Source organism: Scyliorhinus torazame, chromosome 7, assembly GCF_047496885.1.
Source record: "Scyliorhinus torazame isolate Kashiwa2021f chromosome 7, sScyTor2.1, whole genome shotgun sequence".
Taxonomy (NCBI): Eukaryota; Metazoa; Chordata; class Chondrichthyes; order Carcharhiniformes; family Scyliorhinidae; genus Scyliorhinus; species Scyliorhinus torazame.
The window spans coordinates 200,588,555-200,605,113 of NC_092713.1; the positions used below are offsets into that span (position 1 = coordinate 200,588,555).

General features: G+C 44.5%; 1 protein-coding gene and 1 long non-coding RNA gene across 2 annotated transcripts in view; one reads left to right on the plus strand and one right to left on the minus strand.

Annotated features, from left to right (window-relative positions):
• LOC140426781 (slit homolog 3 protein-like) overlaps positions 1-16,559 on the minus strand; it is a 925,338-nt gene that overhangs the window by 410,188 nt on the left and 498,591 nt on the right. The gene's annotated exons all lie outside the window — the stretch shown is intronic.
• Positions 6,208-16,006, plus strand: LOC140427426 (uncharacterized). Its single transcript, XR_011948482.1, has 3 exons — positions 6,208-6,281; positions 6,764-6,887; positions 15,858-16,006. It is a non-coding gene; the product is annotated as an uncharacterized lncRNA (long non-coding RNA).

A 16,559-nucleotide genomic window follows, 5' to 3' on the forward strand; every position in this document is an offset into this window, starting at 1 on the left:
CTTTTGAAGAAATGGCAGTGGACTCACAATTCCACCAACTCTCTTTAATTGTCCTCCTCGTCGCTATGGTAACCCTGATGGTTAACCTGAACTGTTCCCATAATCATGCTGGCTTTCTGACTTTCGCTGAAGGGTGACAAGTGTTTTTCTAAACGGGGAATTAATTAAGTGGTGCAACGCGGCTTCCAGATCTCAGTATCTGGATAATTCCCCAATGGGCTCCAGAGATGTAAGATTACACAGGCTGATATGCTTGTTAAAGCTAGTGCCATTCTGCTTCCGTGAATGGGTAACTACTGATGGTGCATTTCTCAGTAATTAACTGTTCATTATCAATTGATATATTTATTGACATCATACAACAACCTTTAATTCTTCCATGTGGATGCTAGCATATATAATCAATATATAGCACAATATATAGATGGTCATCATCAATGCTGACAACAGTTGACAGGGCATGGACTGAGGGCTAACCAAATACAACCAACGCCATGAACTTCATGTACTAAAAGTGATTGTAAGGCAATCTGATCAACATAAGACTCAGATGACAGGCTTGGGTTTTGCTCTCATATTTAAAGCAGGATCTCAATTTTTTGATGAGCTGTAATATCTGAGGCTGGATTCTCCAGTCCACCAGTCGCCTGTTTCTCGGCGGCGCGCCATTCGCTGGCAGTGGGATTCTCTACTCCCGCTGCTTGTTTTTAAAAAAATATTTTTATTCTCCTCCTTTTTCACATTTTCTCCCAAATGCACACCCAACAATAAACAAAAGCAGTAACGAATGTAATGTCAATCCCCATATTAACAAAATCCCATCTTCCCACCAACCCCCAAACAACTGCCCGCATGTCAACATAAACAAATAACAAAAAGGAATCAGGAATCACCCATAGTCACCATTAACACACAAAGTCCCCTTCCCCCCCAACCCTCCCAACCCCAGCCCAACTAATGTTCGATGTTATCCAATTCTTGAAAGTGCATAATGAATAACGCCCGTGAATTGTAGAACCCCTTCATCCTTGCCCTCAGTTCAAACTTAACCTTCTCAAGAGTTAAGAATTCCAACAGGTCCCCCCCGCCACGCCAAGGCACAGGGTGGAGAGGTTGCTCTCCATCCCAACAGGATCTGCCTTCGGGCGATCAATGAGGCGAAGGCTACAACATCTCCCTGCGCACCAGTTTCCAATCCCGGCTGGTCCGACACCCTGAATATGGCCTCCCGAGGGCCCGGATCCAGTTTTACGTGCACCACTTTAGAGATTACCCTAAACACCCCCTTCCAGTAATCTCCAGCTTTGGACAGGACCAAAACATATGGATATGATTTGCGGGTCCCCGCGCCCCGCAACGTTCACACACATTTTCTACCCCCTCAAAGAGCCGGCTCATCCTCGCCCTTGTGAGGTGTGCTCTATATACCATCTTCAGCTGTATCAGCCCCAACCTCGCGCACAAGGTGGAGGCGTTCACTCTCGGGAGCACCTCACACCAGAACCCCTCCCTCCCGCTGCTTGTTAATGCGATTTCCCATTGAAGCCACCCTCACCACAGGAAACCCACGGGTGGGTGTGCGCTGCCAATGTGAACAGAGAATCCCTACAGCTGGAGAATTCCGGCCCTGATTCTTCCTCCATGCAATCACTCGTGGATATCTGTTGCGCCTCATGCATCAGATTAAAAACTGCAGGAAAGTTACAACTTCAGCAGTTTTATTGGAAGCAGGATGACTTGGCAATGGGCAGTTCTATCCCAACCTAACTCCCAATCTCACCTTCATCCAGCTCCCCATGAAAGATAAAACAGTTTTCCAAGAATTTTGTTCCTTTTTCACCACCACCACCAACTACTCATCCCCCACCCCCGACAAAGTAGAGCTGTCAGTTGGATAATGAAAGGCTGCCATTCCTTCTTTGCAACACACGATGATAGGCCGAATTCCACACGGAACCCGGTCAGTTTGGCTTTCTTGTTCAAAACAGCTTTGGCCTCAATGGAAAACACATTCCACAGAAACACACGCTGACATTGGTGGGTCAGTCCGTGTCACGGAATCACCTTTGTCTGTTTTCTGTTAGAATTAATGGCAGCAGCAGAGACTTGGCCTATGGCCTGTTCAATCCTGCCTCATCTAATTTTGGCTGCTCCTTCATTCTTGCTGGTGACGATGAGCAATTCCTCTCCCCCTCTTTTGCTCGCAGATAGAAATACAGTGGTGGGAGCAAACAGAAGAGAATTATAGATTTTTTTTAAATAACAAAGTGCAAAAGTGATCTATTTCCAATCTTGTGCTGACACAATGCTAGTTAGCAGGATATGCATTTCTCCACACATTTGATGTTGTCATAACATCTAATTTTCCATCCTTTTGTGGAAGATTCCATTCTCCACTTGTCACTTCCACACTGGTATTAAGAACTTAGTATGTGGGTATGTGGGTGATGCGCGGGCACAGAACCCACATTCTATCATTTTATGGCAGAGTGCATTCCCGTACCAATGTGCTGTGGTATCAAACTAAATTAAAATTCAATCTTCCACATCAAATGTTAATAACTCCTTAGCTTACTCACAAACCATTCTGGTTTGATGCCCCTCTCTCGATTGAAGAACTGAGTGGATTTTTAAAAAACTCCAAGAATTGAATAGGACTGAACTCCTAGCCAGAGTGGAATTAATTGATAATGCTACCTTCAATTTCCAGAGATCGGTTCAAACTGATAAGGGACTTAATCTCCCGGCTGAACACTGACAGAAATTTTAGTTACACTTTCCGAACGCATCAATTCCAGTTCACCTGCCGAAAACAGATTGCAAACTTTGCTATGCAGTCAATCTCAAATGAAGCATACCAAGTGAAGAAGCGAAAATTGCAGCACTTTTTTGCATTAGAATGTCTTTGAATCGATCGTTGAATCAATGTTGAGACAGCAAGACTCTCAGTCAAACAGGCTGGTTTTTATAACCAAACTAGATTTGGACCCCTTTCAGCAAGCTCTAACTGAAGAACAGATGAATCAGCTTGCTGTCAATCTTTATCTCTCTATGCATCTAAAATGAAATAGATTTGGCTGGTCTTAAGCCAAATCTCCAAGGACATGGATCCACAACGTAATTAATATGCCACCAAAACTGATATCAATTTGGATTAATTAAACATCTTTACATGTAGAGCTATATTAAGACTACGCAAAGAGGTAACTGCTCCCCCAGGGATCAATATGTGAGACCTTTTGTGGGAAGGTATTCAAATACTGCAGAGATGACTGACAAGTGTCCGCTGGCCTGAGACTAAGAACTGTTGTTGAGTTCAAGGTAAGAGATGATGTCTTATTGTAAACACTAACATTCCTGAGATGATAAGAAGCAGATGATAGCAAAGTCTATGTAGAATGTTTCATAAAGACAGTGTAGATTCATGTCATGGCACTTAAAATAGGATCGCAAAATACTGTCTCCATTTAAACAGATCACAAAGCCATAATTAGCCTCAGTAAAATGGAAATGACTCAATTCCCAGATCCTGCCTGAACAATCTCTACTGTTTTCTTACAAAAAACATTGTTATTGACTTGTTTTCTTTTCAACATTGCCATTTTGAACTCTTAATCAGCTCGGATGCCCTAAATTATATATTTCTTACCCAGCTCCAATGTTCTCCTCTCACTCCTTCCTTCTCTGAATACAGTGGCTCATGTTAGATATGGTTCCTTGGGCACTGGCAGGTATCCTGAACCTTAGCCATAATGTCGGCGGGAATATCGACAGGCCATTGCAGTCATAGCTGACTGTGTACATACCAATGGGTTTCCAGTCAGTAACTGTATAATAGATGTGCAAGTACTGGGCATCGGCTTCCACAAGAATAGAGTACTTGAAATCACTACATAAGCTTAGTTTTGCATGTCAGCTTTGGCTCAGAGGTAGCATTGTCATCTCTGGGCCAGAAGGTTGAGAGTTCAGGTCCCACACCAGAGACCTGAGTACAAAATCTTCAAGCAGAACTGAGGGAGTGCTGTGTTGGAGGTGCTTCGCTCAGATGAGACAAAAGCCAAGGCTTTGGCTGCCCTCTCAGGTGAATGTGAAAGGTCACCTGGCACTATTTCGAAGTGGAGGAGGGAAGCTCTTTGGTATCCTGACCAATATTTAAACCAAAAACAACATCACTAAATTAGATAATTTGGTTATCACATAATCTGTGGGACCTTACTGTGCACAAATTAGTGGCCACATTTCCTACATTATAAATAATGTAAATGTCGTCACAGGAGGCCATAGGCTGCTCCCCCCTTAACAGCTGACTGGTGGTGATTTAACCTGAGGGTCACCACACCTCAAGCGAGGGGCAAGGTTGAGAAGGCGGGGCCTTAATGAATAAGCTCAGTCGGTACGGAAATTGAACCCAAACAACTGCCATCACTCCGCATCACAAACCACCCGTCAGCCAACTGAGCTAACTGACCAACGCCCTTTCCTACAGTATACCTGTGACTACACTTCAAAAACGTTTCATTTGTTGTGAAGCATTTTGAAATGTCCTGAGGTTATGAAAGGTGCTATATAAATGCAAGTCAACATATTTACTAACTCTTCTCCAGCTCTGCCTGCAAAATATTTTTAGCAATATAATGTCACATAGTGATATTTAAATTTGAGATTAGAAGCCCCAGGTTCTCAACGCGCATTAACTTCCTGTTCATCTACAGCCAACACAAAAGCTTGAGAGCAAAGTCTTTTACACATTTTTCAGTGAGCACACCCAGGCTGAATTTAGTTAAGAATTTTATTATAGGAGCACACGGTTTGAACAACAGAGTCACATTGATTCTATGGATAAATGCATTCCAGTCCATGGCTGCGCTACACAAACCACGAAGGTCAATGGCTTCAAAATAGAAAATCATAACGTTTTTAACGTTATCATCTCAACTACTCATTTCCAAACATATCATTAGAATTGAGTGTTTAAAAAGGGAAACCAACTGGGGAAAAGTAAATTGGACAGGAAAAAATTAAAGCAAAAGAATAAACAATTACTTAGGTTTCATTTTTGAAAGGGTTTCTCATCACAAACCCTCTCTACAAAATGTCTCCAACCCTCAAAAAACATTGTTATTAAAAAGGGAGCGAAACTTAGCCAGATTGGGCACCAACATTCCATCAGAGTGAAAGAGTGTGAAAAATGCACTTGGAGCACAGTTCACATTCACGGTTCATTGTTTTACTTTTTGCAAACAATTCTGCGACAAGCTGAAGGGGCACGGTAGCACAGTGGTTAGCACAGTTGCGTCATAGCTCCAGGGTCCCAGGTTCGATTCCCGGATTGGGAGGTGGCTGTAGTTTGTGGAACCAAGAAGTTAATTGATCACAACCATACATTTATTTTCTGTCCAATAAAGTAACATAACAATTCAAGTTCATCCCTGACTTGCTAAGTGCTTCAGTCCACGTTCCCGAAGTTTGGAGGAAAGCACACAATGGCATGTGAGAAACACTTGAGATCAAGTTTGGATCAGAAAGAGTTTATTATGACACCTCTATGTTACAAAAATATGCAATTCAATGTTGAGAAATATGGGCTCCTGAACACAAGGTGCTCAGACTGCTTGTAAGAGTGACATGGCAATAACTAATACAGACAGAAACTTACAACAGGTTCAAGAAAACCTGAACGTGAGCAAGAAAATGAAAGGCTGCAGATAAACGGTTAAAAAATGGTTGAAATGCTGTTAACTTTACATTGTCCTTTCCATGTAATGCCACTTATGTACTGTTGCTGAATGGGTGTTATTTAAACCTGACATTCTGTACATCTGAATAGATGGAATTTATGGGCAGGATGGACGTCTCCAGATTAAACTTGGATGAAGTGACCACTGGATTGAGGGTTACTGAAACTGGTTGCATCCTTAGGAAGGACACTGGACAGAGTGGTAGCGTGACAAAACTAACAATTGTCCATTTACAGCACAAGAATGTGCTGCAGCTGTTGGAACATGCTGATCAGGCCTCATTGATTAGGAAGTATAACAGGAGCTAAAAGACAATAATGTGGAAAATGTTCCAAAAGGACCCTAGTCGTCAGACTTCCCTTCTTCCCCCACCCCTAACAAGAAATTGGTTTCATGATTCTTTCTTCTTATGGCAATCCGCTTGGATTAATTAATTTCATTTTCCTTTGCAGAAGGTTAATCTGAGTCAGAAAGCTATAAATCTTCACCAAATCCTATTCATTCCTTTAATGGACTGGCGAGAGGGAGGAGTTGACGTTGGAGGTACGGAGTCTGATGGCCTATTTGCTTGTGATGTGTTAGAGGCCCTTTTCTAAATGGCAGGTATCATAAAATACAATGAAGGGCCAGTGATCTGCAATTGAGCCATCTGGGGAAATATGGGGGCATTAATAGTGCCATCTCCAGGCCTGTTGGGCAAACTCAGCTCAGCACTGCATTTGCTCTGGGCTAGGTGAGAAAATGAAGCGGTCTAAATTTTTACCATGTATCGTTATTATTATTATTAATCCCTACAGCAAAGTCTGTGTTTGTGCATTTCAAGTGACAATAGCACCAAATTCAAATCTCTGATCTTCCCCACGATGTACCAGTTTCCTGGCTCAGAACAATATAATGTCAATCTGATAAACTAGTCTCTGCGTCTAGATTCACAAATGACGTGAAAGAAAATTGTTAAGGGAAGGGGAAACTGCTTATCATGACGTAAACTGATATTAAAGCCACCAATATTTTTCTCATGATAGTCATAGCCAATCTGCAATATAGAGGGAGGTTTGCCCAGCATTTACCCTGAGCTACCAGCACCTGTTATTGAGCGACTGAGCACGAGAAGCACATTCTCATTGGTCTGTTGATTTCAGTGAATAGGTAAGCCTGAGCATTTGTACTTTTATTGACATTGTATCAAAATATTGCCAATAAGCAGAAAAGATAGCCTGTGAGTGAGCATTACTCCATGTCAGGTCTGCTCAGGGAATGCCTGATTGTGACACTTATGTACTGTTGTTGAATATGTGTTATTTAAGCCTGACATTCTGCACATATCAGCCATGATCGAATGGCAGAGCAGATTCGATGGGCCGAATGGGCTAATTCTGCTCCTGGCTTATGGACACTGCACTGCTAAATTTTAATGTGTTTATGCTCCCAATCGTGATATCCTTCACCCAGAGACACCCCCTCTGATCACCACCTCTGGTGGTATAGTAAACCGATGTCTTTAAGGGGCAGAAATAGTGAGATTTGGAAATCTAATTTCAAGTTGTAACACCCACGCCTTATTGGACTTTCCATATAAAATATATATTCAGACATCCGGCACTAGAGATCAATCTTATGCACCTTTGCAGCATTTACTCCAAACACTTGAGTGTTAACTTTGCTTCTTGCTGACTGGAAATGGATGAATATTCAAGGTGAGCTTAATACGGTTTGACCACAACTGTTACATTCCGGTGCATTGCAATGATTGAGTCAGTGCACCAAGGAACGTCAAGTTCATGACTAGTTAAGATTTATTAGATTACAATGAAGTGGGTAGAAGCAATACTAATCCTACTAACAAACTGTAAATTGTTAATAACTAGAATACGAGAGCTAACACAAAACATGACTATCCACGACGACTCCTCACCCAGACTCCCCGAGGTTGCAGTGTCACATGGTGTAGTTTTACTGCCACCTGCTGGTTGGAGGTCTAACATATTAACATACAGAATTGCTCATGCATACCATTAGAACAACTTTATCTGACTACTAATATTTTGGGGACATAGATTTGTTGATTGTTGCTCTGCATTCATTAAACTTTGAGATTAGTAAGAATCGAAATTCTCCTTTGGCTTTTCCCTTAGGTAGTTCAACACTACCCAAGGAGAATGTGTTATTTGTACTGTGCGCAATATTTAATATTTGTCTGAAGAAGTGCTCAAGTATTCTCTTAAAAGGGACTTGGAAAGTTATTTTAAAAGCAGGAAGATAGCACAGAAGGGGGACCAAGTGGGAAAGTAGAATTATTTGAGGCAGTTCAACTGCAGATAAGCACTGGTGCAGACTAATTGCTTTCTTTCTGTGCTCTAACATTCTGTGCTTATGTTAAGCATTCTTTCACTAATATTGCCAACACAAACTTCTAGGCTTGCACCTATAATGTCGCTGGTACACTGAGAACAGAGGAAATGCTAACCTTGCCATTCCCCAATAATCAGAAGGGATGAGGGAGAAAAACAAAACAAAAGAGCTTTAAACTCCAGAGTAAAAGCCCAAGTCGAAAATAAAATACAAATGTTGTACAGGCCTAGGAGCCTGAAGGCGTTTAAATGACAATCCCCAAACCATCTTAATCAAAGAAAGCTGTTGAGCTCTCTAATCAAGGCAATATAGAAACTCTCAGCATTGAAGCCACACATGCTTCTGAATTTCATGAGAGCACTCATTCAAAAGTCTATGTTCCTTTCTGTTTACTTGACTACAAGACTGGCACACCCTAGCAGAGTGGATTTTAATAGCTGCACCATTCTCTTCATGACAATGTGACTCATCCCGTATTGAACATGAAGACCACACAGTATCAGGAAACAGGCAACCTTGCAGATGGTTTGAAAATGGAGGCTGTGCTGTTTGTGTAGCAAGGAATTGATTCAGTAAGAACTATAATGACATTGGAAAGCCTTCTGGCTGTAAACAAATTCTTCCCAAACTGTAATCTTTGCAGGCTGATATGCTGAAGATGAAAAATTGTGCTTTCCAAACCAGTTTGCCAAAGCCAACATTTGCGTCATAAACTGTGGCTGGGTTGAGAAGATGAGGAAAGACACAAAAACAAGCTGCTGAGCGTCAGGGCAGCTATTCAATTGCTGAGCAGGCTCGATGGGTTGTTTGGACTTCACCTCTCCCTATGTACCTCACAATGTCTCTCATGGTCAGTGGGGTAGCAGGGAAAATGTAGTCTTTTGCGAATGAAGGGGGAATGCTTAAGTGTGGGTGAGGCACCCCTGGCAGCAGTTGTGCTCTTCCGATGGTGGAAGGGAATACAGGCTCTATGGGGACTCGGGATTTATCAATTAGCAGCAGGCTGCAAAACTGGCTTTCTGTAATCCAACAGCAGAATGAGAAATCACGGCGAGGACGACAGCATTCGACTTCCTTCATTACTGTTTCCAATCTGAGATAGGATCTGATCTCAATGCTCTGCCAGCTCTGTCCGAAGCCAACAGTCTGATGCTTCCCAAACAATGCACGTCCCAATTTTGCACAATGAATATGTGCAGCCCTTTAAATTGGATTTGACTCTGGTGGGGCGGCTCAATGCCATTCACTGTGAAAAATCAGATATGAAAAATGGCCACTTTAGGTATTGGTTCGCAACTATTGTCCATGAATCCATACCTTTAATTGTCAACTGTTGTTCAGTAATAGAACCCTTGTGAATTGAAGCCACACTCGAAAAACGTAAGCACAAAATGTACACTAACACACCAGAGCAATACTACGGGGGTGCTGCGCTGTCAGGGGCATCGTCCTTTGGATGGGACATTAAATTGAGACCCTACTTGTCCTCTCAGTTGGACATCAAAATCCTATGGCACAATTTTGAAGTAAAGTAAGCTCTCCTGGTGTCCAGGCCAACATTTATTCTTCAGTCACATCACTAAAATACATTACCTGGCCTTATTTCATTGCTATTTGTGGGAGCTTGCTGTGCTCAGTTTTGCTGCCGCATTCCGTACATTAAAACAGTGCCTCTACTTTAAAATTCTTAACTGACTAAAAGCACTTGGGGGCATCCTTAGATTGCAAGAGGCATGATTTAAATGCATGTATTTCTTTCCTTAGGAGAGAAGTGAGGTGAAACAACTAGCAGAGAATATTGAAAAGAGAGGACAAGATGAAAGATTATTTTAGTGGACCTGTTTTGAAAACTTCTAGGGGGATGATGTCATTTTATATTCTGACAGATATTTCCAGAGTGCTGTTATAAAATCTCTTAAAAGAATTGACAGTAAAAGGCAAGTGAGTTAACTAGCCTTGTAACAAACGGTTTTGGGAATCCTGCTCCTATTCCATCCTGCCTGATTTACCCACGAGTCAATATGATTTAATTAACCCGCAGTTTTATTAATATAAATATTCCCATATTGATTGCTGGGGATGACGTATTCATGACTCAGTCATAAATCAGAGCCACTTAACGGTGCTGCATTCGCTCTTCACTATTAAATCAATTTTAATGATAAAAAATTATCCACTGGGATGACAAGCATGAACCTCCAACCATTTGCTGGCCTGCAAGAAGGTTACAGTCTCAGACATCAGACATGCAAACCCATTCTTCAGCCCAGAAGCAATGCATTCAAATAGACGTGCACACACCTATAAAAGGACCTGTGAGGACATTAGGGCCACTTTGAAGATTTGGATTGCAAGCCTTCTAGGTTAGGCTGAATTAAAGGTTAATCTCCCAGATAACGCTTCAAGCAACTCAGGGAGAAAAACCAAAGGGTCATGAAAAAAATGTGTTTCCTTTCCACTTACATCGAACACTTCTGCTTATCTGTTATAAAAATATTGGAGTTGAGAAAGAAAATGCAGTTTGGTGTCTTTGGAGATTGCAAGATTTTTGATGATATCTCCACGAATACGTGAAACTAGAGTTCTTGAATTTCAGCGGAAAGAAGACGGTCATAATATATATTAATAGGCAGGTAAGTCCACCTTCATCAGCCCACACCACTCTCCTTCTATGTTTTAGCTTTTTTAATTGTTTGTTCAATGGGGTAAGTTTGGATCTGACTCTGATTAATCGGAATTAAAAGTTGGCAGGTAAGATGGCAGTGGGAGGCACTGTGGATCAATGGTTAGCGCTGCTGCCTCATAGTTTACATGGTCTCCCTGTGTCTGCGTGGGTTTCCTCTAGGTGCTCCGTTTTCCTCCCACAGTCCAAATATGGGGCTGGTTTAGCACAGTGGGATAAACAGCTGGCTTGTAATGCAGAACAAGGTCAGCAGCATGGGTTCAATTCCCGTACCGGCCTCCCCGAACAGGCGCCGGAATGTGGCGTCTAGGGGCTTTTCACAGTAACTTCATTGAAGCCTACTTGTGACAATAAGCAATTATTATTATTATTAAAATGTGCAGGTTAGGTGGATTGGCCATGCTAAATTCCCCCTTAGTGTCCAGGGTTATGCGGGTTAGGTGGGGTTATGGGATTGCAGGGGTAGGGTGAGAGCCTGGTTGGGGTGCAATTTCAGAATGTCGGTGCAGACTCGAAGGGCCGAATGGCTATCTTCTGCACTGTTGGGATTCTACAATTCTATGATTCTATGAAAACTGCAAATGGGGCTGCTTTTAAAGAAGAGGTGGTACAGGCACAGTCAAGGTATATTCCCACAAAGGGGAAAGATATGGCAAACAAATCCAAAACTCTCTGCATGACAAAAGATAAGAGATTGAAATGAAGAAATGAAATTGTGCTTATGGCAGATGTCAGGTTCAATCGAGAACCAAGATGAATGTAGAAGGTTCTGAGGGAAATTGAAAAACCAAACGAGAGAAGCAGAGAATGCATAGCAAGAGACTGATTACTAACATAAAGGAGAATCTAAAAGTCTTCTATACACATTTAAACAAGGGTGGGTAAAAGGAAGAGTGGGGAGGACTAGAGACCAACTGGGGCTTTACGCATGGAGGGAGCTAGGAAGCATGTCTGAGCTATTAAATGAAGTTTCTGTCTTTACCAAGGAAAAAGGTACTGGAAAGATCAGAGTGAAAGAGGAGGCAATTCAGAAGCCTGAAGTGTTTAAAATTGATAAGGAGGCAGCATTGGCTTGGCCGTGAATACACAGATTTCACACTGAATCCCAGATCCACCAACAGCCCCACATCCCAACCTCCATGCCGGCTGCTGAGCTGGCCCCTCTCCAACACCACATCCACCAGGTGAGGAGCATGATCTGAGATAACAATCGGGGAATATTCCACTTTCCTCACCACCGGCAACAACTACCTCCCCATTATAAAGAAATTAATCCACGAGTGTATATTATGTACTGGTGAAAAAAAGAACTCCCTGCCCCCCGGGCATAAAAAACTCCACGGATCCACTCCCCCCCCTCCCCCCATTTCCCTCATGAATGCCGCAGCACCTTTGCTCTCCTCGAAGGGGTCAGTGACTTTGCCTTAGACTGATCCATTTTTCGATTCAAGACTATATTTAAATCTCCTCCCAAGTTCAATTGGTGCGTATCCATGTCCGGAATGACCGCCACCAACCTCTTCATAAATGCTACATCATCCCAACTTGGAATGTATACATTTGCCAAAACCACCAGTTTACCCTCCAATGGCCCTGTAACTATGACATATCTACCCCCCCCCCCCCACTACCCCGATCCCCCACCTCCTTCTCCATCTATAACCAAACTCTTTTATTGATCAGTATTGCTCCCCCATGGGTCCTGCCATTGAAGCCCGAATGGAACGCCTGACTCATCCAATCCTCACCGAGCCTTAGGTGATCCTTCACCGCATGTGGGTCTACTGCAACAGCACCACATTGGCCCTCAAACACTTCAAGTGAGAGAAAACACTTGCACGTTTGACGTTTGAAGGTTGAAATGTGTGGAATTTGCGGTGAGAACAGTAGTGTGCCACCATGTAAGGTAAGGTTAGAGAGTCTGTTGAAAAGTATTGAAGTGATAGTAGGAGTAGTAGAAAAATTGGGAGGGATTCTCCCATTCGGCGGCAGAGTGTCCACGGCGTCGCATTTCACAGCGGCATGAACCGGCCTCTGGGAGTACCGATTCTGGCCCCTACAGGGGGTCAGCATGGCGCTGGAGCGGTTCAGCCTTCCAGCCCGGCGCGAACTGTGTGCCGCGCGATCCGCGTATGCGCAGTGACGCCGGCGCCAAACCGTGCATGCGTGGTGGCCTCCCTCAACGCGCCGGCCCCAACGCTACATGGCGCGGGGGTTCAGGGGCCTGCGCGGAAGAAAATAGGCCCGGAGAGTGAGAGGCCGGTCCGGAGATCGGTGAGCCCCGATCGCGGGCCAGGCCCCATCGGAAGCCCCTGGGGTCGGAGCCCCCCCTTCCCCCCCACATGCCGCCATCCGACCCTGCGCGCAGAGTTCCCGTCGGCCGCGACCAGGTGTGGATGGCGACAGCGGGACTCTGCCTTTTTAGAGCGGCCGCTCGGCCCATCCAGGCCGGAGAATCGGCGGCCTGGCCGCATAGAGCGGCCTGCGTCCGCTGCCGCACCCGGAGAATCGCGTGCCGGCATCGGGGTGGCGTGGCCCGGTTGCAGGGATTCTTCGGCCCAGTCCCGGGCTGGGAGAATCCCGCCCATTACCTTTTTCAGGGGTACAATTTATCCTACGTAATGATATCACTGGATCACAGGTGGGAATGCAGCCTACTGTAGTTGAAAAGCCAGTGGGAAGTCAAATAACTGAGATGTTGCAAGAAGTATATCACAGGTGATTCCTGATTGTGTGGTCACCAGATTACAAAGCCACAGGTTGAGACAGGAGTGCAGTGATCTGTATATCTGCTGGTATGTAAAGAGTTAACACCTATATTATAGTGCTAGACAGCCACTAGATGGCAGCACTAGATCTATGTATATAAGCTATACTCAGAGGAGATTCCCGCCTTTTTGTGTCAGGAAGTGGGCTGAGTGTTAGAGGTATAGCTTAGTTGGTCAGTGTAGTTAAACATTATATATACTTATTCTTATTTACTTAATCATCAGTTATAGTTGTAGAAGAGTGAGCAAACTTATAGATATTTAAATTTGTTATTCAATAAATGTTATTTGCTTAATTTGAAGACTGATAGTTTTACTGAACTGCAACCAACAGACCATTCTGGAAGTAAGCAAAAGAGTAACGTGATATTACCAGACTGTAATATAACAAGGAGGAAGAGAATTTGAGGTGTGTTGACAGGCGGCTGAGGTTCAGTTGTCATAAATGGTTCCCATTCGATCCCGGCTCTAGATCACTGTCCATTTTGAGTTTGCACATTCTCCCCGTGTTTGCGTGGGTTTCACCCCCAAAATCCAAAGATGTGCAGGTTAGGTGGATTGACCACACTTAATTGCCCATTAATTGGAAAAAGAAATGAATTGGGTATGCTAAATTTATTTTTTTAAATGGTTCCCATTGATGGAAGGACCATAATCAGGAGCCATGGGCGAAATTCTCCAGAAACAGCGCGATGTCTGCCGACTGGCGCCCAAAACGGCGCAAATCAGTCGGGCATTGTGCCGCCCCAAAGGTGAGGAATGCTCCACATCTTTGGGGGCCGAGCCCCAACCTTAAGGGGCTAGGTCGAGGCCGGATGAATTTCCGCCCCGCCAGCTGGCGGAAAAAGCCTTTGGTGCCCTGCCAGCTGGCGCGGAAATGACATCTCCGGGCGGCGCATGCGCGGGAGCGTCAGCGGCCGCTGACGGCATTCCCGTGCATGCGCAGTGGAGAGAGTCTCTTCCGCCTCCGCCATGGTGGAGACCATGGTGAAGGCGGAAGGGAAAGAGTGCCCCCACGGCACAGGCCCGTCCGCGGATCGGTGGGCCCCGATCGCGGGCCAGGCCACCGTGGGGGCACCCCCCGGGGCCAGATCGCCCCGCGCCAGCCCCAGGACCCTGGAGCCCGCCCGCGCCACCTTGTCCCGCCGGTAAGGTAGGTGGTTTAATCTACGCCGGCGGGACAGGCATTTTAGGGGTGGGACTTCGGCCCATTCGGGCCGGAGAATCGCGGGGGGTGGTCCGCCAACCGGCGCGCCGCGATTCCCGCCCCCGCCGAATATCCGGCGGTGGAGAATTCGGCAACCGGCGGGTGCGGGATTCATGCCAGCCCCCGGCGATTCTCTGACCCGGCAGGTGGTCGTAGAATCTCGCCCCATATGTTTAAGTTAATTGGGAAAAGAAGCATTGATGACATGAGGAAAATCTTTCATACAGAGAGTGATTACGATATGGAATGTATTGCTTGAGAGTGTGGTGGGGTCAAATTTAATTGAGGCATTTGAGAGATAATTGGATCATTACCTGAGAAGGAAGAATGTGCAGGGCTACAGGGAGAAGGTGGGAGAGTGGCACTCGGCGAATTGCTCCTTTGGAGAGGGAGCACGTGTGTGATGGGTTGAATGACCTCCTTCTCTACTGTAACCGTTCTATGATTGTTGGATCCTAATCATTGATCGTCGACTGTTTTCCATCAGAAGGCAGCTCGGTGCTGAATGAACCATGAAAGTCAGATCAGAGAGTGGATGTAAAACTGAGCTGCTGCATTGGTTAGGGGCTATCCAGCAAATTCTGACCCATCCACTGCCCCCAGTATTGAATTTATTTCCTACTCGTGCATTCCACTTTATTATTAAGAAAGATGCACCTCTCTTGAAACCCTGCACTTGGGATAATGAGATTCATGATTCACTTAATGTATTTAGTCACATCCATAGATTTAAAAACTGTTTCCTGCAATACCTTGCTCCTTTGGTCCCCTATCTCAGGATTCAGGAATGTAAATAACACACTGGCTGTGATTAGGATCAAAACTCGGAAGAGAAGAGGGGAGTTTAGTGTTCATATTATCCAGTCTTCTCTAGCCCTACTCACTCTTTTAGATTTACCTTTGGTTGTCACTTTGTTGATCTCAGGACACACCTGGAACATGTATGAAGGTTGATGTTGGAGACGCCGCAGCCATTTACATTTACAGCACACACACACAAATGCATGTTGTGGTTTTTTAATACCTTCAGCAAAAGTTGTGTGAAGTGATGGTGTTAAATCAATGATGTTGGCAAACTCACCTCCTATTGACATTTGTGTATCACTTAGGCTTTCAGACAAGGCTGGAGAGATCATCTTGGGGATTTCAGGAGCTGACACCAAATGTATTTGCTCACTTCCTGGAACAATAGATTTTGACTAAAGTGGCTGCCCAACAAATTGAAGTCCAGCAAAGGCAGCGGGAGGCTGCAATGGTTTAAGTGGCACCAATCTTCTTGCCAGCTGGAAATGGCATGTAGCCAAGGAGGTAAATAAAACACAGTTGCTGGTGGCCTTTTGGTTTATGGGTAAGCACTGGGGAGCGGGATTGCAAGGCAGGGGGAGCCAGTGACCTCTATTATCGTGACTGGAGGAGACCTTCATCCCCTGTTAGCCCCACAAAGGAAACGTTTACATTAACATGAAGGGTCTAGTCCACTTTTCGACCAGCTGCAAAAAACACTCTTCTGTCTAGTTGTAAAGTCACACTGGCTGTTCACTCAAGCCCTGATTCAAAACTGCACTGGGGTCCTGTAGGAGCTTGATTTTCCTGCAAAACCCTGGTGGTTAATCTCAAATATGGTCAGGTTCTGAGCAGGTGAGGAACCAACTTGGCTTTATCTGCCCATCCAGCCCAGCTTCCTCTGAACAGATAGGGTGAAAACTGACTCCCTTATTTCTGTGGCTGGGCAAACCATAAGAAAAACAACATGTTCTCTGGGAATACTTTCCTTTTGAGTAAACAACAACTTGCAGGGGATCTCCAGCAAA